At 39.8% G+C, this 23,899-nt stretch overlaps 1 pseudogene; it reads left to right on the top strand.

Moving 5' to 3' along the window:
- Positions 1-883: 883 nt before the first annotated feature.
- Positions 884-1,808, top strand: LOC112298530 (ribosome biogenesis protein WDR12-like; annotated as a pseudogene).
- Positions 1,809-23,899: the final 22,091 nt, after the last annotated feature.

Here is a 23,899-nt window from a genome sequence, read left to right as displayed (position 1 = left end):
CCTCAACAAATACAAGAAAATGGAAATCATATCAAGCATTTTCTCAGACCACAAAGGCTTGAAACTACAAACCAACTTCAAGCAAAAACTCAAAAGCCCTTTGTGACAGCATGGATGGAACTGGAAAGCATTATGCTAAGTGAAAAAAAGCCAGGCAGTGAAAGAGCAATACCATATGATCTTGCCTATAAGTGGAACCTAATCAACAAACAAACAAGCAAGCAAAATACAACCAGAGACATTGAAATAAAGAACAAATTGACAATTACCAGAGAGGAGGGTGGAGAGGGATAATAGTGGAAGGGCCATTAAGGAACATTTATAAAGAACACAGGGACAAAGCCAAAGGGGGTAGGTTCAAGGGTGGGAGGTGGGGATAGGGGTTGCGGTGGGATGAAAATGGAGAGAATTGTACTTGAACAATAATTTAAAAAATAAAAACTGGGAATTTAAAGCATAAAGTTAGAGGGGAGACCCCACAAAGAATCTTGGTAGAGTGAGGTTCTGCTTTTCAAAGGGACCAGAGCACGCATTCTGTGTTACTCCATATGTTTCTGTGGACAACTTTTGTGCCCACTTCCCATGATGGTTCAGCTCTAGACAGACTTCTTCACTCACAACAAGAAATATACAGTAGATGATGTTCCCTTCTCAATCCCTGCAGCTTCTGAAATTTCTGACCTTAGTAACATTATTAATAAATTGCTGGAGGCCAAAAGCGAGATCAATAAACATGTGGAGTTTGACTTCCTTATCAAAGGCCAGTTTCTGCAAAAGCCTTGGGTCAAACACATGGAACTGGAATACATCTCACCTGAAGAGGTTGTGTAACTAGAATATGTGGAGAAGTATATGGTGCATCAGCCAGAGCACTGCTTATTCCATGATAACTGGATCAGTTCAATCAAAGAGGCAGAGGAATGGATCTTGACTGGTTCTTATGTTAAGACTTCTTGGATCTGATCCTTGGAAGGAGCCAATAATGACAATTGTGGGACATACAGATGTTGCAAAAGATGTGGCCTGGGTGAAAAAAGACAACTTATCTTACCTACTACTGAGTGCCTCTATAGATCACACTCTTCTCTTATGGGAGTAGAATGTAGAGAGAAATAAAGTGAAAGCCCTACACTGCTGCAGAGGTCATGCTGGAAGTGTGCATTCTATAGCTGTTGATAGCACAGGAACTACATTTTGCAGTGGCTCTTGGGATAAGATGTAAAGATCTGGTCCACGGTCCCTACAGATGAAGAAGAAGAAATGAAGGAACCCACAAATCAACCTAGAAAGAAACAGAAAACAGCAATGGGAAATAACTAGGAAGCAATTTCCTCAGTTCTGTGGTCAGATGCTGAAGAAATCTGCAGCGCATCCTAGGATCACACAATCAGAGTGTGGTATTTTGAGTCTGGCAGTCTTTAGTCAACTTTGACAGGAAATAAAGTATTTAATTGTATCTCCTATTCACTTCATAAACGTTCAGCATCTGGAAGCACAGACAGACATATAAGACTGTGGGATCCCCAAACTAAAGATGGTTCTTTGGTGTCACTGTCCCTAACCTCACATACAGGCTGGGTCACAGAAGTAAAGTGGCCTCCTACCCATGAGAAGCAGCTGATTTCAGGTATTTTAGATAACATTGCCAAGCTGTGGGATATGAGAAGTTGTAAGGCTCCTCTCTATGATTTTCCTGCTCATGAAGACAAAGTTCTGAGTGTAGACTGGACAGACACAGGATTATTTCTGAGTGGAAAAGTGGACAATTGCATTCCTACAGATATTCACCTACCACATCCCATGAATAAATTTGACAACAGAGATCCTTCCTATAAATGTGCTTGATAAGAATACTCAAATTATATCAATGCAGATCATCCCTGATAATAGTTATTACTCTTTCTATTTTGTATTTATTATGTAACAGTTTGCATTTATAAAATATAAAATGTGGCCTGCATTCTCTACCTTATTCAAACTCTTGAAATTAAACTGTTTTTTCTTTTTAAAAAGTAAATAAAAACTCAAAAACATTCAAATTCACCTTGGCTGATGTGGCTCAGTGCATTGAGTGCCAGCCTGTGACCCGGGTAGCTGCTGGCTCGATGCACAGTCAGGGCAAACGCATGGACCTGGGGCTGGTTCCCCAGCGGGGGATACTCAAGAGGCAGTAACACATTCATGCTTCTCTCCTTCATCCTTCTCCCTCTCTTACACTTTGTCTAAAATTAAATCAAATCTTTAAAAGAAAGTTCTTAAAAAACATTTAAATTCATGGAGACTTAATAGCATGCTATTAAACAATGATTACATTAATAATGAGATCAACAAAGAAATCAAAATGTTTCAACAAACAAATGAAAATGAATACACAACAGTCCAAAACCTATGGGACACAGAGAAAGCAGTCCTGAGAGGGAAGTTCACAGAAATACAGGCCTACCTAAAAAAGATAGAAACATTTCAAATTAACAACCTAACCCTACATCTACAAGAACTGGAGGAACAACAACAAACAAAGTGCAGAGCAAGTAGAAGGTAGGAAATAATCAGGATAAGAGCAAAATTAAATGACACAGAGACTAAAAGAAAAATTCAAAAGATCAATAAATCCAGGAGCTGGTCCTTTAAAAAAGATAAACAAAATCAAAAAGCCTTTAGTCAGGCTCATCAGAGAGAGAGAGAGAGAAAGAGAGAGAGAGGACCTAAATAAATAAAATCAGAAATGAAAAAAGAGAGATTACAACTGATGCCACAGATATACAAAGGATTGGAAGATATTAGTAAGAACAACTATACACCAACAACTTTGAAACCCTGTGTGAAATGGACAGATATCTAAAAACATATAATCTTCCAAAATTAAATCAATAAGAAGTACATGATAACAGCTTACTGAAACTGAAACAGTAATCAAAAAACTCCCGGCACACAAAAGCCCTGGACCAGACAGTTTCACAGGAGAATTGACGTGGTTACCAGCACGCATTGTCCGCGGTGTTGCAGCTGAGAGGATACAAATTCACATGGACTACAGAGTCATGTGGAGGAAAAGGGACAGCACAACCACTATCTCAAGAGGAGAGCACCCCAACCCTTGCCTTGACAGGCTATTATTGGCCTAATTTGTATAGGAATACAGGGCATATATGTAAAGCTCATTACATTGTCAGGCAGAAATGATCAAATAATAGATAACATTCAAAGAACTCTTCGGGCTTATTTTGAGTCAGGGTCAGATAGTTAAAGGGCCATAAAACTTAGGGGGAACAAACTCATTTTAACTTGGACCCTTACCATTTAAATTGAGGGTATTAGCAAGCAGGTTTAACAGGACTTTATGCATTCTTTCTTAAGCCTGATCACCCCGTGGAACCACCCTTTCCAGCACAGGACCACACCCACCTCCAGCATTGTTTCACGAGCCACAGGGGATTATAGCTTCTGTAAGCAGGTAGGGAGGTTCCCAAGAGAGAATTTTACAAAATGTTTAAGCAAGAACTAACAGCCATCCTTCTCAAACTACTCCAAAAATTCCAACAAGGAAGTTTCCCAAACTCTTTTAATGAGGCCAGCACATCCTAATACCTCAAAATAAACACACAAGAAAGAAGCAAAACTATGAACCAATATCACTGATAAACACAAATGCTAAAATCCTCAACAAATTACTGGCCAACTGCAAACTTCATCAAGCAATACATTAAAAAGATCATACACCATGGAAAACTGGGAATCATCCCAGGGATGCAAGGATGGTGTAATATGCTCATTTCAATAAATGTAATGCACAACATAAAAAAAAAGAATAGAAAAATCACACGATCATATCAATAGATGCAAAAAACAAGAATTCGGACCTGGGAAGATGGCAGCGAGATAGGTGGGGGCAGAGTCCACTTCCCCTCAATGCCAGTGAAATACCTAGCTGATCTGAGGAGCAGAGCGAACAGCAAACACTATTCCAGCATATATGAAGATCGGAGACCAAAGATAAAGGACATTGAAAGATCTGATGGTAAGAAGAGTGCTTAAGGACAATAAGGTCCCCAGGACCTGTGCGGGGATGAGGGAGGCTGAAGGCCCGGCACCAGGCGCAGGGTCTGCTGCAGGATTCTTGGGAGAGAGCCAGGCTGAGCTCTGAGCAGCCAGGTGGATGTTTGGACCAGGGGGGCTTGAATAGGAAGAATTTCTCAAAAAGAAAAAGAAAATAGAGGCACTCAGGGGCTAGTTAGAGAACTCTCCGCAGCAGCTGCAGCCTCTGGCACCCCTGCCCCCTCAGCCCCTGGATGGTGAACGCGGGATAAAAAGCCCCAGCGCTCCCCTGAAGCCTGGGTGCACGCACCCAGATTAGAGGACTGGGTGCCCACAGCTGAAACCCCAGCGGGGCGCCCACAGCTGAAACCTCAGGTAGGTGCGCATCCGGAGAACAGGCTAGCTGCCCCACTCACAGGCCCAAAACAGCGGACACGAGGGCCGCATGACTCAGGCCCAAAGCAACAGACTGGCTGATCAACCGCCTGGCTGCCTGCGAGGGACCACACCTACAACTCCTACCTAGACCCTGCACACAGAGCCCTGCAGGGCCTACTGGCTCTCTAGGACTAAGGCAGAACACCCAGCAGAGGGGAGCTGCAGGGCTAGGGGAGACTGCATTCCCCAGAAACACTCGACCCAATAGGGGGCTGAACTACGCCATAGCAGCACCAAGAGCCCCTAGCATCTAAGACAGCAAAGAACAAGAAGGGAGAGTGTGAGTTGCCCCTAATTGGTGCAACTCAAGGACAGCACAATTGGTGAAATAAAGGCCGAGTGGAGAGCAGAAGGACCTTGAGGAACTGGACTGGAGGCTGAACAACAGCGAAGAGTGTGGCTCAGGAAGGGAGAAAAGTGAAACCAATCCTTCCAACCATCCCCTCCTGTTCCACAGACAAGGAGACCAGCGAAACTAACCTGACCAGTTTAAAGCCAGCAAAAGACTTTTTCTTTTTTTACTTTCTTCCTTTCCCCCTGAATTCCTTCCTCCTTTCTGTCCTTCTTTCTTTTTTTTTATTACTTCTTCCTTCCATCCTTTACGTTTTTTATGCCTTCTTCCTGCCTTCTTTTATTTATTCCTTTGTTTTAATTTTTGTTAAAATTCTTTCTTATCGTGCCTCTGATCTTTCTTTATTCCCTCTTCCTTCCCTCCTTTCCTTTTCTATTCCCTTGTTCCCTCCTTCCCTTCTTTTTTTTTCTTCCCCCATTTCTCTTTAACCCACAGGTGAGACAACAAAACCTGGAGTGCTGAAAAGACCAGAGTTAGACCCTGTTACACCCATGAACGTCACCTCAAGACCAGTGAGCACAGGAGATAAAGGAGACAGCACCACTGAAACCCATTGGCATTCTACCATAGAAGTTCATACCATAAACCCAGGGACTCAGAATAGATCAATTAAAAAGCAGAGGCTAACAAGAAGAGTCTCACACACAACGGGAAGACAATGAAACAATCCCAAAATGAAAGGAAAAGAGGAAGCCTCAGAAATAATGCTAACTGAAAAAGAGGCAAGTCAATTATCAGGTACTGAGTTCAAAGCAATGGTTATCAGGAAGCTCACTGAGCTCACTGAGCTCACAGAGAACTACCAGAAACTACAGGGAAACTACAATGAACTCACTGCAAACTATATCAACATGAAAAAGGAAATGAAAACTATCAAAAAGGGCCAAGAGGAAATGAAGAACACAATTTCTGAATTGAAGAAAACAGTAGAAGGAACCAAAAGCAGACTTGATGAAGCAGAGGATAGGATCAGCGAGCTGAAGGACAAAGTAGAAAAAAACACCCAGAAAGAGCAAGAAAAGGAAAAGAGGCTCAGAAAGAACGAAGAGGTAATAAGGGAAATGCAGGACAACATGAAATGTAACAATATGCATATAATAGGAATACCAGAAGGAGAAGAAGAGCAAGGGATAGAAAACCTGTTTGAAAAAGTAATGATGGAAAATGTGCCTAATCTGAGGAGAGAAAAAGTCACCCAAATCCAGGAAACACAGAGAGTCCCAAGCAAGAGGAACCCAAAGAGGCCCACTGCAAGACACATCATAATTAAAATGGCAAATCTCCAAGACAAAGAGAGGATCTTAAAAGCAGCAAGGGAGAAACAGGAAGTAACATACAAGGGAGCCCCAATAAGGTTAGCAACTGACTTCTCAATGGAAACGCTCCAAGCCAGAAGACAATGGCAAAAAATATTCCAAGTAATGAGAACCAGAGGCCTGCAACCAAGACTACTTTACCCAGCAAGGCTCTCAATCAAGATAGAAGACCAAATAAGGAGTTTCCCAGACAAAAGAAGTCTAAAAGAATACACTTCCACCAAACCAGCTCTACAAGAGATGCTAAAGGGACTGCTTTAAGGGGAAAAAGGGAAAGAGAAAGAGAGAGGAACACAGGTAGGAAAAAATGGCAATGAATAGCTACCTGTCGATAATAACCTTAAACGTAAATGGATTAAATGCTCCAATCAAAAGACATAGAATAGCTGAATGGATAAGAAAACATGAACCACACATATGATGCCTACAAGAGACCCATCTCAGGACAAAAGACCTACACAGACTGAAATTGAAGGGCCGGAAAAAAATTTTCCAAGCAAACCGACAGGAAAAAAAAAAAAAAAGCAGGGTAGTAATACTTATATCAGACAAAATGGACTTCAAAAAAAGGCCATAAAGAGAGACCCAGAAGGTCACTTAATAATACTCAAAGGAAGAATCCAGCAAGAAGACATCAACATTGTAAATATATACGCACCCAACATAGGAGCGCCCAAATACATAAAGAATATCTTGGAGGACTTCAAGAAAGATATTGACAGCAACACAATTATAGTAGGGGACTTTAACACCCTACTATCAAAAATGGACAGGTCTTCCAAACAAAATATCAAGAAGGATATTGTGTCACTTAAAAATACCCTAGAGGAAATGGACTTAACTGATATATATAGAGCCTTTCATCCATAAGAAGCAAAATACACATTCTTTTGAAGTGTACATAGAACTTTCTCAAAGATAGACCACATGATAGGACACAAAGCAAGCCTCAACAAATTCAAGAAAATTGAAATCGTATGAAGCATTTCCTCCGACCACAAGGGACTGAAACTAGAAACGAAACCCAAAGGAAAAAACCCAAAATACTCAAAATCATGGAGACTGAATAGCATGCTATTAAACAATGAATGGGTCAAGAAAGAGATTAGGGAAGAAATCAAAAACTTTCTGGAAACAAATGAAAATGAACTCCCAACAACCCAAAACATATGGGACACAGCAAAGGCAGTCCTGAGAGGGAAGTTCATAGCAATATAGGCCTACCTTAAAAAGATAGAAACGTTTCAAACAAACAACCTAACCCTACGCCTACAAGAACTGAAGGAACAACAACAAAGACAACCCAGAGAAAGCAGAAGGAAGGAAATAACCAAGATCAGAGCAGAGTTAAATGACATAGAGACTAAAAGCACAATTGTAAGGTTCAATGAATCCAGGAGCTGGTTCTTTGAAAAGATAAACAAAATCGACAAGCCTATAAGTAGGCTCATCAAGAAGAAAAGAGAGAGGATCCAAATAAACACAATTAGAAATGAAAGAGGAGAGATTACCAGTGATACCATAGAAATACAAAGGTTTTAAAAAATTACAATGAAGAACTGTAGGCCAAGAAATTTGAACCTAGGTGAAAAGGACACATTTCTAGAAAAACATAATCCTCCAAAACTGAATGAAGAAGAAGCAGAAAACCTGAAGAGACCAATAACGGCAGACAAAATTGAAGCACTCATCACAAAACTGCCAACACACAAAAGCCCTGGACCAGATGGTTTCACAGGAGAATTCTACAAAGCATTTAAGGAAGAGCTATCCCCTATCCTTCAGAGAATATTCGAAAAAATCCAAACTGATGGAAGACTACCAAACTCTTTTTATGAAGCCAGCATCATCCTAATCCCAAAATGAGATAAAGAGACAATGAAGAAAGAAAACTTCAGTCCAAAATTGCTGATGAACATAGACGCTGAAATTCTCAACAAAATATGGACAAACCGCATCCAGCAATACATTGAAAATATCATCCACCATGACCAAGTGGGATTCATCCCAGGGATGCAAGGATGGTACAATATTCGCAAATCAATAAACATAATACATCACATCAACAACAGCAAAGACAAAAATCACATGATCATATCAATAGATGCGGAAAAAGCGTTCGATAAGATACAGCACCCATTTCCGATAAAAACACTCAGCAAAGTGGGAATAAAGGGATCAGTCCTCAACATAATTAAGGCCATATATGAGAGACCTACAGCCAACATCACACTCAATGGACAAAAACTTAGAGCTTTCCCACTAAGATCAGGAACAAGACAAGGATGCCCTCTCTCACCACTCCTATTCAACATAGTATTGGAACTCCTAGCCACAGCAATCAGACAAGAAAAAGCAATAAAAGGCATCCAAATTGGAAAGGAAGAAATGAAACTGTCACTGTTTTCAGAGGAGATGATAGTGTACATGGAAAACCCTATAGATTCCACTCAAAAACTACTCGACCTAGTAAATGAATCTGGCAAAACAGCTGGATACAGAGTCAATACCCAGAAATCAAAGGCATTCCTGTACACCAACAACGAAACTGCAGAAACAGAAATCAGGAAAAGCATCCTATTTGATGGAGCAACAGGTAAAATAAAGTACCTAGGAATAAACCTAACCAAGGAGGTAAAAGACCTGTACTCAGAAAACTACACAACACTGAAGAAAGAAATTAAGGAAGATACAAACAAATGGAAGCATGTACCATGTTCATGGATTGGAAGAATTAACATCATCAAAATGGCCATACTACCCAAAGCAATTTATAGATTCAATGCAATCCCTATTAGAGTACCCATGACATATTTCACAGATATAGAACAAACATTGCAGAAATTCATATGGAACCATAAACGACCTCGAATAGCTGCAGCAATTTTGAGAAAGAAGAACAAAGCAGGAGGGATCAAAATACCTGATATCAAACTGTATTACAAGGCCACTGTCATCAAAACAGCCTGGTACTGGCATAAAAACAGGCACATAGACCAATGGAACAGAATAGAGAGCCCAGAAATAAATTCAAGTCTATACGATCAATTAATATTTGACAAAGGAGACAGGACCATAAAATGGAGCAAAAACAGCCTCTTCAACAGATGGTGTTGGGAGATCTGGACAGCTACGTGCAAAAAAATGAAACTTGATCACCAACTTACGCCATACACGAAAATAAACTCAAGATGGATAAAAGACTTAAATATAAGCCGTAACACCATAAAAGTCCTTGAGGAAAACATTGGCAGGAAAACCTCAGACATTCCACGCAGCAACATCCTCACAGACACATCCCCTAAAGCAAGGGACATAAAGGAAAGAATAAACAAATGGGACCTCATCAAAATAAAAAGCTTCTGCATGGCTAAAGAAAACAGCACCAAATTACAAAGAGAACCAACAGTATGGGAAAACATATTTGCCAATGATACCTCAGACAAGGGCCTGATCTCCAAAATATATAAAGAACTCACACTACTCCACTCCAGGAAGACAAACAACCCAATTAAAAAATGGGCAAAGGACTTGAACAGACACTTCTCCAAGGAAGACATACAGAGGGCCCAGAGACATATGAAAAGATGCTCAGCATCACTAGCCATCAGAGAGATGCAAATTAAAACCACAATGAGGTATCTTCTCACACCGGTCAGAATGGCCAACATAAACAAATCCACAAACAAATGTTGGAGAGGATGTGGAGAAAAGGGAACCCTCGTGCACTGTTGGTGGCAATGCAGACTGGTGAGGCCACTGTGGAAAACAATATGGAATTTCCTCAGAAAACTAAAAATGGAACTGCCCTTTGACCCAGCAATTCCGCTGCTGGGATTATACCCTAAGAACACTGAAACACCAATCCAAAAGAATCTGTGCACCCCAATGTTCATAGCAGCACAATTTACAATAGCCAAGTACTGGAAGCAACCGAAGTGCCCATCAGCAAACAAGTGGATGCAAAAACTGTGGTATATTTACACAATGGAATTCTACGCAGCAGAGAGAAAGAAGGAGCTTATACCCTTTGCAACAGCATGGATGGAACTGGAGAGCATTATGCTAAGTGAAATAAGCCAGGAAGTGAGGGACAAATACCATATGATCTCACCTTTAACTGGAACATAAGCAATAGAAGAAAAAAGCAAACAAAATATAACCAGAGACATTGAAGTTAAGAACAATCTAACAGTAGCCAGGGCGGGGGTGGGGGGTGGGGGCGGGGACAGTGGGTAGAGGGGATTACAGGAACTACTATAAAGGACACATGGACAAAACCAAGGGGGAGAGTGGAGAGAGGGGAGGGAGGTGGGTTCACCTGGGGTGGGGTGGAGGTATGGGGCGAAAAGGGATACAACTGTAATTGAATAACAATAAAAAAAAATAAAAATAAAAAAATAAAGTAAAAATAGTGATGTAACCCATACAATGGAATACTACTCAATAATAAAGAAGATTAAACCATTTAATATACCTGAAAAAAAAAATGGGCAAAGGACTTGAACAGACACTTCTCCAAGGAAGACATACAGAGGGCCCAGAGACATACGAAAAGATGCTCAGCATCACTAGCCATCAGAGAGATGCAAATTAAAACCACAGTGAGGTACCATCTCACACCAGTCAGAGAGCCAACATAAACAAATCAACAGACGAATGTTAGAGAGGACGCGGAGAAAAGGGAACCCTAGTGCACTGTTGGTGGGAATGCAGACTGGTGAGGCCACTGTGGAAAACAGTGTGGAATTTCCTCAGAAAACTAAAAATGGAACTGCCCTTTGACCCAGCAATTTCACTGCTGGGATTATACCCCATGAACCCTGAAACACCAATTCAAAAGAACCTGTGCACCCCAATGTTCATTGCAGCACAATTTACAATAGCCAAGTACTGGAAGCAACCTAAATGCCCACCAGCAAATGAGTGGATCCAAAAACTATGGTATATTTACAGAATGGAACTCTACACAGCAGAGAGAAAGAAGGAGCTTACACCCTTTGCAACCGCATGGATGGAACTGGATAGCATTATGTTAAGTGAAATAAGCCAGACGGTGAGGGGCAAATACCATATGATCTCACCTTTAACTGGAACATAATACATAGGAAAAAAAAGAAAGGAAACAAAATATAACCAGAGACATTGAAATTAAGAACAATATAACAATGGACAGGGGGCAGTGGGGAGGGGACAGGGAGGAGAGGGCATTATAGGAACTACTATAATGGACACATGGACCAAATCAAGGGGGTTGATGGAGGTGGGGGCGGGAGTGGCTTTCAGCTGGGGTGGGGTGGCGGGATGGGGAGAAAAGGCACACAAGTGTAATTGAATAACAAAAATTTTTTAAATGAAATTAAGTTCATTTAATAAAAAAGTAGTCACCTTTAAAAAGAATTATATAAAAAAGAAAAAAAAAACACAATGAGGTGTCATCTCACATCAGTCAGAGTGGCCATCATAAACAAATCAACAGACGAATGTTAGAGAGCATGCGGAGAAATGAGAACCCTACTGCACTGTTGGTGGGAATGCAGACTGGTGAGGCCACTGTGGAAAACAGCATGGAATTTCCTCAGAAAACTGAAAATGGAACTGCCCTTTGACCCAACAATTTCGCTGCTGGTATTATATCCTAAGAACCCTGAAACACCTATCCAAAAGAACCTATGCACTCCAATGTTCATAGCAGCAAAATTTACAATAGCCTAGTACTGGAAGCAACCTAAGTGCCCATCAGCAAACGAGTGGATCCAAAAACTATGGTATATTTACACAATGGAATTCTACGCAGCAGAGAGAAAGAAGGAGCTTATACCCTTTGCAACAGCATGGATGGAACTGGAGAGCATTATGCTAAGTGAAGTAAGCCAGGTGGTGAGGGACAAATACCATATCATCTCACCTTTAACCAGAACGTAATCAACAGAAGAAAAAAGCAAACGAAATATAGCCAGAGACGTTGATGTTAAGAACAATCTAACAATTGCCGGGGGGGTGGGGGGGTTGGCAGGGACGGTAAGGCTAGGGCATTACAGGAACTACTATGAATAACACATGGACAAAATCAAGGGGTCGGGTGGACGTGGGGGAGGGAAGCCGGTTCAGCTGGGGTGGCGTGGAGGGATGGGGAGACAAGGCATACAACTGTAATTGAATAACAATAAAATTAAAAAAAAAAAACAAAAACAAAAAACCTGTAACTGCACCTAACTTGACTCAAGGAAACCATGGGCAAGAAGCATCTCATACCCCAATTAAAGCCCTGTTGTATTTACCAACAATCTCATCTTTGCCTAGCTCCATCTCAGAGAAAGGAACTGAAAAGGATCCTGTTTCCTCCCCCACCACTTGAATCATGGGTTGTATGTGCTATTTTGTTCCTGATTACAGCAGTGACTTTGTGTGTCCCATGCCTCCCAGACACTTAAGGTAATCTTAGTTAATATAGTTTTCATTGCTTTTCCCTGTAGATGGAGAAGACACAGGTTAGCAGTTGCATCTCTATTTATCTCAATGCATCCATCCATATGAAGCTGCATTTTAAGAATAAATATTTACTTGTTCCTAAAAATAATAGGTTAGAAACTTCTAAGAATGTAACAGTGTGACTCAACTCCAGTAATGTTGGTACTAGTGCAATGTTTTTTTTTTGAAAATTAAATGTACTAAAGTGGCCATGGTTAATGACATTATATAAGTTTCAAGTGTATAATTCTATAATATATTATCTGTGTATTCTATTGTGTGTTCACCACCCAAAATCTAGTGTCCTTCTTTCAACATATATTTGATCCCCTTTACTGTCTTCATTCTCCCCATTCTCCCTTTCCCCCTGGTAATTACCATACTTCTATCTAGGTCTATGAGTTTGTTTTGTTTGTTCATTTGTTGCTTTTGGTTTTATACTCCATATATAAGTGGAATCACATGGTTCTTCTCCTTTATTGTCTTATTTATTTTGCTTAGCACATTACTCTCAAGATCCATCTATGTTGTCACAAATAGCAGTATTTCATATTTTTTACAGCTGAGTTGTACTCTACTGTATGTATGTACTACATCTTCTTTATCCAATCATCCATCAAAAGACATTTATGTTGTTTCCATGTCTTGGCCACCATTTAATGCTGTTGTAAACATAGAAGTACAGATATCTTTACAAATAAATGATTTCACTTTTCAAGTAGATACCCAGAAGAGGGATTGCTGGGTCATATGGTAATTCTACTCTTAATTTTTTGAGGCACCTCCATATTGTTTTCCATAATGGCTATACCAGTGTACATTCTCACCAACAGCATATAAAGGTTCCCTTTTCTCCACATCCTATCCAACGCTTATTTTTTCTTGTCATATTAATGATAGCCATTCTAAGCCTGAGGTGGTATTTGTTGTTTTGATTGAAATTTCCCTTATATTTAGTGAGGTTGAGCATCTTTCCATCTGTAGACTATCTGTATGTCTTCTTGGGAAAAGGTGTCTTTTCAGGTCTTCTGCCCATTTTTAATTGGATTGCTTGGTTTTTATTTGGTTGAGTTGTATGAGTTCTTTATATATTTTAGACATTAGCTCTTTATCAGACATTGTTTACAAATTTCTTCTATTCAGTTGTTTACCTTTTTTTGTTGTTGACAGTTTCTTTGCTGCTAGCATAAAGGATCCAAATGCAGTCAAACAGGTACTAGAAAAAGGAAGAGGTAAAAGTAAGCTGAATAATTATTATAGGAAATGCATAATAATTGTTATTAGCATTTTTAAATTTTGGTTTAAAAGAAGTATCTGAAAGTGTTCTAAAATAATATTTGCCTTTTTTGTTTTCTTTATGCTGAGTTTTCAGTGTAATATGGAAATATATAGAAGTAAAAACTTACTAAAAAGTACATCCTTGATTGTTTTATCATCAATTGGTAAAAGGATTAAAAATGCTTAGCATTGATCACCTGACTAAAAGACCAATGAAAAAAATAAAATTAAATCAAAATGTAATGGTTATAATTGGCATATTTAGGCTCCCAAAGACCTTACTGACATGCCCTGTGATTATACTTTCATTATATCCCACTGATGATATGACTCTGGGATGTCATGAGTCATTGGATAAAGCTCAATGTAGCAGCAATATTACACAAAGGTGGAATGTCACAGGTCAAATTAGGCCAATTAAAGATGTGTAATTCTGACTAGTTAAATTTGTTCATACCAGATCACTTGGTTAGTGTAAGCCATATTTGTCTTGTTCATCTGATTATGATTTTATCTTGTGTTTAATCTTATCCAAATAAATGGAAATTAGTTTATAGACAAAAATTATATCAACGTTATTATTTTAGTTATTTCTAGCACTAGTTTTAAGTGCTTCTCCTTTAACAAGAATACAGGTTTTATTTCTGCTCCTTGATCAGAAAATACACTAATTTAAGCTAATGTGGCACAGGGTGCCTTCTTCTGGCTGGTCTGTCCTTCCTGCTACTCTTCACCGGCTCACTTTTAAGGTGCAGGGAAATGTTTCTTCTTCTGCTCCTTCTGTGTCCTGCCTCCTACAGTCTAGGGGAGTTGACTTTCTTAGGCATACCTCTTTTATAACCTATAAGAAATAGTTAATCAGATTTCATCCCAAAGATTGGACTCACAAATATGCAGAAATGTCACTTCAGAAGACAATGTGCTCATTTAGAAAGGATGTGTGGCAATTGACAGTAGCTTGGCATGGTTCCTTTGGTCTCTTTCAGTCACACATAGGTGGTCTGACTAACGGACCAGATGTCAGTAGTTGGATCTCACTCACCAAGACTAAAGAGACCCCTACCAACTTTAAAAGAAATAATATGTTTATTTATTGGAGAGGGGGGGGGGGAGAGAGAGAAACATCAATATGAGAGAGAAACATCAGTTGGTTGTCTCCCATACACTATCCTATCATGGATCAAACCAGCAACCTAGGTATGTGCCCTGACTAAGAATTGAACCCCCTACCTTCTGGTGTATGGGATGGTACTCCAACCAACTGAACCACAACAGCCAGGGCAACAACTACTACCTTGTAAAACTATTTGCGTATACACTTTTGTTTTTGGTAAGTGAAACTGTGTTATTTGTATTAAACAATCTTCAATTTTTCAGGATTCATATGTATATACAATATTTAAATAACTTTTTTAAATCCTTGGACAGCTACCCACATGAGACTCAGTCTAACTGTCTCTTTCACAAGAACCCCCCTATATTTTGTCTTGCATGTAGTCATGCCCCCACGCATTTACTTGCATGTCTTCTACACCCATCTGTAGACTTCTTCAGTGCAGCCAAAGTGTTTTGTTCATTATGAAATCTCTAATACCTAATATTATGCCTTGCAGATAGTAGGTGTTTAGTGTTATGAGCTAGCATTTATTATATGATTTTGGTATATGGCACCATGCTAGGTGCTATCCCATACAGTTATAATATAGTTGGTATAATTCTCATTTCACAAATCAGAAAACAATTCATAGATTTAAAAATCACTGAGGTCACTGAGCAGATAGATGACTGAGTGAGGATATGATCCAGGTTGATGTGTCCTCAGAGCTCTGGCTGGAACTATTATGAATAATGTTTCTGGTATCCAAATCACCCCACCAAAGAAAACAGATTCATAGGGTACTATAGCAAGGCAGACTTGTTACCACTGCCATCTAAGATGGACTCTCATTCGTAACTCAGGTTATGGTCTATGAAACCAGTGAAATGTTTAAGAAGCAATATCCTGTGAAGAAATGATGGTAGATAATGGCAGACAGTTCCACTGAAGGGGTTAAGCAGATGGAGATCCCAAATACAATCCCATGCCAAGAGAACTGGCAAAGAGGAAGGGGATTCAAGTGGAAGGGTAAAGCCAGACTCTAGAATGATTTTTTACCTAAAAAGTGTAGCCATGGCAATGCTTGTATTTGTAAGAATGTCAGTCAACTCAGACTGCTAAATAAAGATCCATCTATTCAAAAATCTTTATTTATTGAGAATCTTCACTTGGTCAGCCACTGAAGATCCAGAGATAAGCAAACCATATCCCCTGGAGCAAAAGACATTCTACATGTTTGCACACACTTGGTTTCACAGTGGGTACTCACATTGCCTTGTATCCATGACTGTCCAGCAACAATTGATGCTACTAAGGTATTCTTTTTTATTTTTCTTTTTAAAAATATGTTTTATTGATTATGCTATTACAGTTGTCCCATTTTTTCCTCCCTTTATTCTCCTCCACCCGGTATCCCCCTCCCACCATCATTCCCCCACCTTAGTTCATATCCATGTGTCATACATATAAGTTCTTTAGCTTCTCCACTTCCCATACTACTCTTTTTTCATTAACTTTTTTATTGTTGTTAAGTACAGTTGTCTCCATTTTCCCCCAACCACTCCCCCCAACCCCAGCCATCCCAACTTCCTACCCTTGATCCTATCCCCCTTTGGTTTTGTCCACGTGTCCTTTATAGATTTTCCCTAATAAAGTATTCTTATTGAGCAGTCACTACAAGTCAGGCACTGTTCCAACTGCTTTTCATGCTTTAAAACATTCTATCCTCACAACAGCTCTTTCAGATAGGTAAAATTAACATTATCATGATGAGGAAATAGCAGCACAGACAAGTTATAATACTCGCCCAAGGTCACACAGTGAGTCAACGTCAGAGTTGGGACTGGAACATAGGCAATTCATAGAGTTAAAAATTTGAGCTCCTAACTCCCACATGCACTAGTTCCTTAAGTGTTACTCATTACCTAGGTTCTCTTTTATTTAATCACATCCATTTATTCACCAAAGCTTTACTGAAAACCTACTCTGTGTTTAGAATAGGTCTTGGTGCTGGGGATGTAACTGTAAAGAAGAAAGGCAAGGTTCTAGTATCAATAAAGGACTGTTAACTGGCCCATGAGACTCAAGAAAGAAATACCACCCCATCTGTCCCCTTTAGGAGCTCAGCCATGTCCCACCTCTTCTGCGAAAAGTTGCACATGTTTCCTAGTAAAGGCCAATACTAAAGAGAATCAAGAGAAACTCCACCAACTCTCATGACTCCAAAATCCTAGGAGTTTGCTTTGAATCCCTTCCATGTTGGGATTGGCCAATGTATGAATATAATGGCAAACATTTCAACTGCTGTATGAAAGGGAGTTCATACTATATTTAATTCCTGGAACTAAGGTATTTAATTCAACAGAAATTATATTGATTGAGAATTTGTGGCCACACTAATGCCCTTAGGAAAAAAATGACCTTGTTTGTGTAAATTTGAGAGCATTAGGCTGCACATCCCTAAGGCAGTGTGGACCAGAGTCAGAAAATGGCTAGAAAGTGCATTTTTAAATGAAAAGACATATCCAGTTGTATTTGTCTGTGGCTATATTATTATGGTGAACACTTAGTGTTATTGCATAATTTTATTACTTAAAATAAAAGTAGAACTGATTATAAACATATAGAGAATAAGGTAAAGGGATGTTTAAAATGTTCTTGCTTTTGAGTTAAATAGTGAATAAATGAAAATTCCATTTTTAAGGATAGTGACAAAAAGGATGAAAAACAGATTTCATCTGGACCATGTGGGAAGCCCATCTACAGAGGAACACGGGCTATTATCTGCAAAATGTGTCATACTTACAGTCAGGCAGAGGATTACATATTGCACCTCAACATTCAGCCATTTTAATCTTCATTCTGCCTTTTTTACTCTGGTTTCAGTATCAATCTTGTTTTATTGGCATGGGTCTCAAGAACAACAAATGCTAGAAACCAGCATTTTGAACTAGCCAAAGTGAAGAATCCTTGAATTCTAAAGTACAGATTTTGACAGAGAGCTCAGAACAGGGCCTTGAGAAATTTTATATTATCTATTCAACACACATTTGCTGTGGCTGGATCCTGTGCTATGGGCTGTTATACAAACCTTAATAATATTTATTTCCTGGATCAACAAACTTGCAGTCTATTGGGAGAGTAAGACAGAAGCAGATGAATGTAACATGAGAAGTGAGTTCTGAGATATATGTCAAGCTGGGTTAATTCCAGCAAGGATGTAAATCTGTGTCTGAGGTTCTCAGAAGAAGGCAAAAGGCCACTGAGTGGCAGTACAGGTGTAGGTTAAAGCAGAAGTGGTTAAGAGGATCAGCTTTTGATCAACTGTATCTGTGCCAAGGCTCTATTCAGGACCAAGGAGCCATGAGGCTCTGAGCAAGTTATTAATATCTCATAGCATCCATACTGATGAGTTTTCCTCAAAGGAAAGATATAGTCAGAAATATGCTTCAGGAAGGTTTCTCAGGCATCCATGCAGAGAATGGATTGGAGGAGGAGGTAAGGCTAGAGGCAGTAATGGAGAAGAGAAAGCACTGCTGTGCTGAGGAAAACAACATCTCCAAATGCAGGCTGTTTTATATGCATTGCCTAGCATCTGGCAGTGCCAGTGCTGACAATTATTCACCGTATATAGTATTTACTTCAGGTTTGGCAGGTGGCCAGGGACCAGCAAGGAAAGCTCCCCCTTCTTTCTGTTTAGCACACAGGGCCCATTCAGTATCATCCCTTTAGACGATGACCGGGCTTCTTGCCCTCTAATCCCTGGTCTCCACTGGCCCTGGGGAACTGACAGGCTCTGGGAATCAGAAAAACAGTACCCTTCCTCATCATGCTCAGCTGCCCTACTGTCTAGGAGTTCATGGATTGTCACAGAGGCAGCAAAGCTTTTAGTGCATTTACTATTGTGGGAGTGTCTTGTGGATGTATACTCTGCCCCCCAACAGGATGTGGGCAAGGTATATCTCTGCTAGACTGGAGCCAAGATGCAAAAATGCACAGCATCTTCATCTTCCCTGGCTGCAGAAGGGCTTGTTCTTGCTCACTGAGACAGTGCTTGCTTACAAGGATAATTTTAAAGCAGTTTGAAATTTTTCCCTGGGCATGTTGTCTGCTCTGGTTTTGGCGATACTCTTCAAGAACAGCAAAAACAAAAGTGGGCCTATGTCTTTTTCTCTATTAAGGGCCTCAAGAAATGCTGCTGTAAAAAAACCTGTTTAATTTTCCTTAAATCAGTCTCCCCAATGGGTTTGGCATTGAAAACTTTTCCCCATATGTCTGTTTTCAACTTTATTGAAATACTTTGGAGAAATGCCAGTGTAATGAATCTGAGATGCTTGGGAGTGATGCTGGGGTGTAGTGTAATGGAGAGTGACTATTTTGGAGTCAACATTGTGCTTTATTATACATGTGACAGGACAGGTTAGTTAACCTTGCTAACCCTCTGTTTCTTCATCTGTAAAACTGCGATAACACTTCACTTCAGAGTTGTCATGAGGATTACCTGAGATGAAATAGGTAAAACTTCTGGTACATATACAGTAATTAGTAGTTATTATTTTTTGTAGTATGGACAATCATTAGTCTAGGATTTTAAAGATTAGTTCTTCTAGTACATTTGTACTCACTGGTTAAGGTTTTAGCTGAAAAACCTGCAACTGACACAAGTATGATTTATTTGAAAGAGAACATTGGATTGATTTAAGGATAGAGGCAGAATACAGAATGGTTTGCATTTCCTTCATGAAAATTGGGGCTACATAAAAACTTGGATCTATGTTTCCTAATAAAGAACAACACAAGCACACCTTGTAAAAAAAATCCCCAGTCTTCAAGTCTGTGACATTAAAAATTAAATTTTGTCTGTTCCATGCTTCTATTTTCTACCTGAATAGGAAAATCAGGTACTGGACTTTATGTGTGAGGAGATTCTTTTTTTTTTTTATTGTTATTCAATTACAGTTGTGTGCCTTTTCTCCCCATCCCTCCACCCCACCCCAGCCGAACCCCCCTCCCTCCCCCACCTCCACCCTCCCCCTTGATTTGGTCCATGTGTCCTTTAAAGTAGTTCCTGTAATCCCCTCTGTGAGGAGATTCTTAACAATAGAGAAAGCGGTATGATTTCTGAGGCCTTTCATTTGCCTTAAACATTTCCCCATCTGCTGGCTGTTGCTTAGAATCACATATCACAAAGCTCTTCTTTTCATATTTGGCTATGATAACTGCTGCAGAGATGATAGATGTACAGATGAATGCATAGACAGATTGATGGCTAAATGAGGCACAAAATTCTGGTGGTGATAAATTGTCCTTTTGTGTACAACAACTTTTTCCTTATCTAAAGATATCTTATTTTGTAGCCTCTGACTTGTCTCTTCTCCCAGCTACAGTTCCTCGGTTTCTTTGTTGTTGCCTGTATGTCAGTCTTAGTCTCCCAATCCTCTGACACCCTGTCTGCCTCAACAATTAAAGCAGGTACAAACATTCAGAAACACCTATGCTGGAGGGAGGTCTAATCCATAGCTCATACGCTCAGATCTCTCAAATGTATGCCATAAACAGTGGACTCTTGGCAGCCACTGGCTCCTTCCCTGTTTCAGAGTTCAGAGGTGAGGGAACAGGAAGGTTCCTAGTTCTGTGAGTGTGAGGGGAGAAAGAGTGGGAACAAATAGTGTATAACAGTTCCCAACATTGCTTCTCCTTTCTCAGAATTGGTGTTTTGTTGCTTGCTTTCCCACAGCTGAGCTTGTCATAAAAGGATCTCTGTTCTCCCAGGGTTTGTTAATTGCAGCATCTCTGTGTTTAAAAAAAAAAAAACCTTCAAGAATGTAGGAAATCTTGTCTTAATTCATTTTGATTTCTAGTCTCATACTACAGTGTCAGTTTCCAATCCTATATTTCATACACCAACAATTAACAAGTTGAAGTCATACTGACATACTCAAATTTTCAATGTTTAAAGAGCACTTTATGTTAATTAAGTATAAATTACCTTAGATGTATCAAGTTTCAGCTCTGCATATTACCCAACTGCTACATAACCTTTTGAATTCTGTTAAAACCTACTATTCCAAATACATTTAGCATTTTTAGAAGGATTTTGTTAGTATCTAGTGAATATCTAGGCCCCTCAGTGTAAATTTTCTGACAACTAATTTTCTAGCACAGCCAAGACCATTTGTACTTGACAGTTGGCTTTAATCCTTTGATACGGTGATGATGTGGGTGTGGGTGAGTGTGGGGGAGGGAAAAGACTGAGGCTGCCCATAGTTCACTTGGTGATTTATATAGCTATTTTCACAGGACTAGGTTGAGAATACTAAAAAAAAACCAGTGTGGTTGGAAACCACACTAATTACTAATAGTAATTAGTAAGTCTATCTTTAGCTGGACTAAATTCCAAAGCAATCCCAGAGATTGGAAGTCAGAGAGTCCATTTAATTCTGTGCTTAAGAAGCATTCTCCTAAAGGAGTCCTGCTGATTTTGGAGATTAAGGAAGAGCTTCTTGGTGACAATTATTTAATTGCATGCAACACTTTAATTTAAAATGAGTTACTCTAGTTTTGGAATAAGTAAAACCTTCTAAACCAGGATTGACCCTCCTGCAGCCCATGGGCCACATGCAGCCCAGGAGGGCTGTGAATGTGGCTTAACATAAAATTGTAAATTTACTTAAAAAATAAGATATTTTTTGTGATTACATGTCATAATATATTTAATGTGTGGCCCAAGACAACTCTTCTTCTAATGTGGCCCAGAGATGGCAAAATGTTGGACACCTCTGAGAAACTGTGAAAGTAAAATGAAAATAAATGTTGATGGCCATGTGGTCAACCTTGTATGTGTATTGAAGTATGTTCCTTTTGGAATCTTAGTGCCAATGGTGCCAGGACCATGATCCGTATAGCTAAGAGCATTCATCTCAGTTCCAGGGCCCACACTCTTTACATGTTCCCCATGTGGATTGCTAGGGGAACTAATTTAGAATTGGGCAGGAGCAGAGCAAGTCCATTATCTATACCTGGGCTTAGTCTATGCTGTCCTTTTCTAAACTCGAAGATAGGACAGTATATTTTGCTTCTCCATCAGGTGAATTCTCTTAGGGACCTCAGGGCTTCTGAACCCAGGAGAATCTTTAAGGTGCAGATGGCACTCCAGGAATCTGATAGGGCATATTCATTCACCCTCTAAATCTTAATCATTTGATATGCAAGCTGATTCGTATATTCTTATCATCCCCATTAATCAGATGCTCCCAGAAAGCCAAATTTGTCTAATCTGTTTCTAGGCCTGCACAAGTGCTACTTACAAAGAGATTTTTCATTCTACTAACTCCTACCCATGCTGTAGCTCTAAAAAATCCCTTTCTGAACCTCTCAGGCAGAATACATTGCTCCATCTGAATTTGCTCAGCTTCAAGTGGGGATCAATAGCATACATCATGCTCTAATTTCTCTAACTGTGATTTTGGTCTGTTTTTCAGGCTTGCCACCTGGGCTTTGTACCTGTGCTAGGTGGTAAGTACCTGTACTTTGATTCTGCCCCTACTCAGTGTTCTAAGTCCACCCACACAACCTCACTTGCACTCACAGGACACTTATAAAACACCTCAACAGCTGGGTACTGGTCAACTAAGGAAAACAATTCAGACCTTGCTTTTCTTTCCCCAGCTCCTATTTGCCCAAGGTTTTGATAGGGGACTCAAGAGATGGAAAATTTTAGTTTAAGGTAAGCAGTTATAAGCCTTGTAAGTAATGCATATGTTAAAGTTATTGTTTCAGGAACTGCAGGTAAGGACCACCACTCCTGGGAGAGACAGACCACCTCCTGGGTCACTGCTTAAGGTTACCACCTGGGAACAAGTGGAGGCATCCGGGCCATTGTGTTCCAGGGAAAGACAGACAACCACCCACCCCTGAGAACAGCTAACTGCCCAGGGGGAGAATAATGCAGTTTTTAATCTAATTTTCCCTGAATTTCAAAACCCCTCATGGCACTTTGTTCTCTGTTATAAAAGGATGGATTGAAAAGAAAATGTAAGACAGTTTGTTAGGGTGTGAACCCGCCATCTTCTCAGATTGCCAGCCATCTGAAAGCACCCATAAAGATTCAATCCCTGTCTCGGCTTATTGTATTTGGTACGTGACAGGCAGCCTGAATGCTGAGGTCTTTTCCGGTTTCAATTTCAGAGTCTCTGGTAATGCCATCAGAAATTGCCCTTTCTTTCCCTGTTTAGACTTAATGACTGAACTCCATCCTCTTTTCCAGGGTGAACTCAGAAATGCCACAGACTTTGGTGGATGCAGATATGTCAAGGTTTTAGTCTGCACAGCCCTAAAGCACCCCCCACCAGAACACTCACACAGTGCAACAATTTATGGCAAGAGATTAGATACATTTTTATATCCAATGGCCTGGGGTTTGTTGGGGGACATTTAGCCCTACCTCACACTAAACCCAACCCTGGCCTGACAAACACTGGAACATGGCTCTTTCTTCTTCAGCACACATATAGCTCTTTGTTTTTCTTCAGTGCTTTAAGTCTAGCCTGTATAAGAGTTACCTGGCTCAACAGCTATTGCTCTCCATAGAACATAAGCTCCTCAAGGGTTGACAAAACTTTATACCCCTCTTCCTCCTTATAGTGTCTAGTATATTAAAGGATTTCAACAGTTTCTAAAGTTAATTGACTTTGTTGTGGTTGTCTATTATGGCAAAAGTCTCAAAGAAAATAAATAGCAAAGAGACACGAGGGGAGAATAGATATGAATGGAAGGCTTAAGTTTTAGAGAATCCATGTGTGGAGACAGCACCTTAAAATGCTCCTTAAACATGCAGATTTTTGGATTTATAACATAAAGCCTCTCCTTAGCAGTTTGCCTTGGTTAATATTATTGACTTGAATTATATTTAAA

Source organism: Desmodus rotundus, chromosome X (genome assembly GCF_022682495.2).
Source record: "Desmodus rotundus isolate HL8 chromosome X, HLdesRot8A.1, whole genome shotgun sequence".
NCBI classification, from domain to species: domain Eukaryota; kingdom Metazoa; phylum Chordata; class Mammalia; order Chiroptera; family Phyllostomidae; genus Desmodus; species Desmodus rotundus.
Note: the sequence above shows the minus strand (reverse complement) of the source record. Positions and strands in the feature narration are given on the sequence as shown.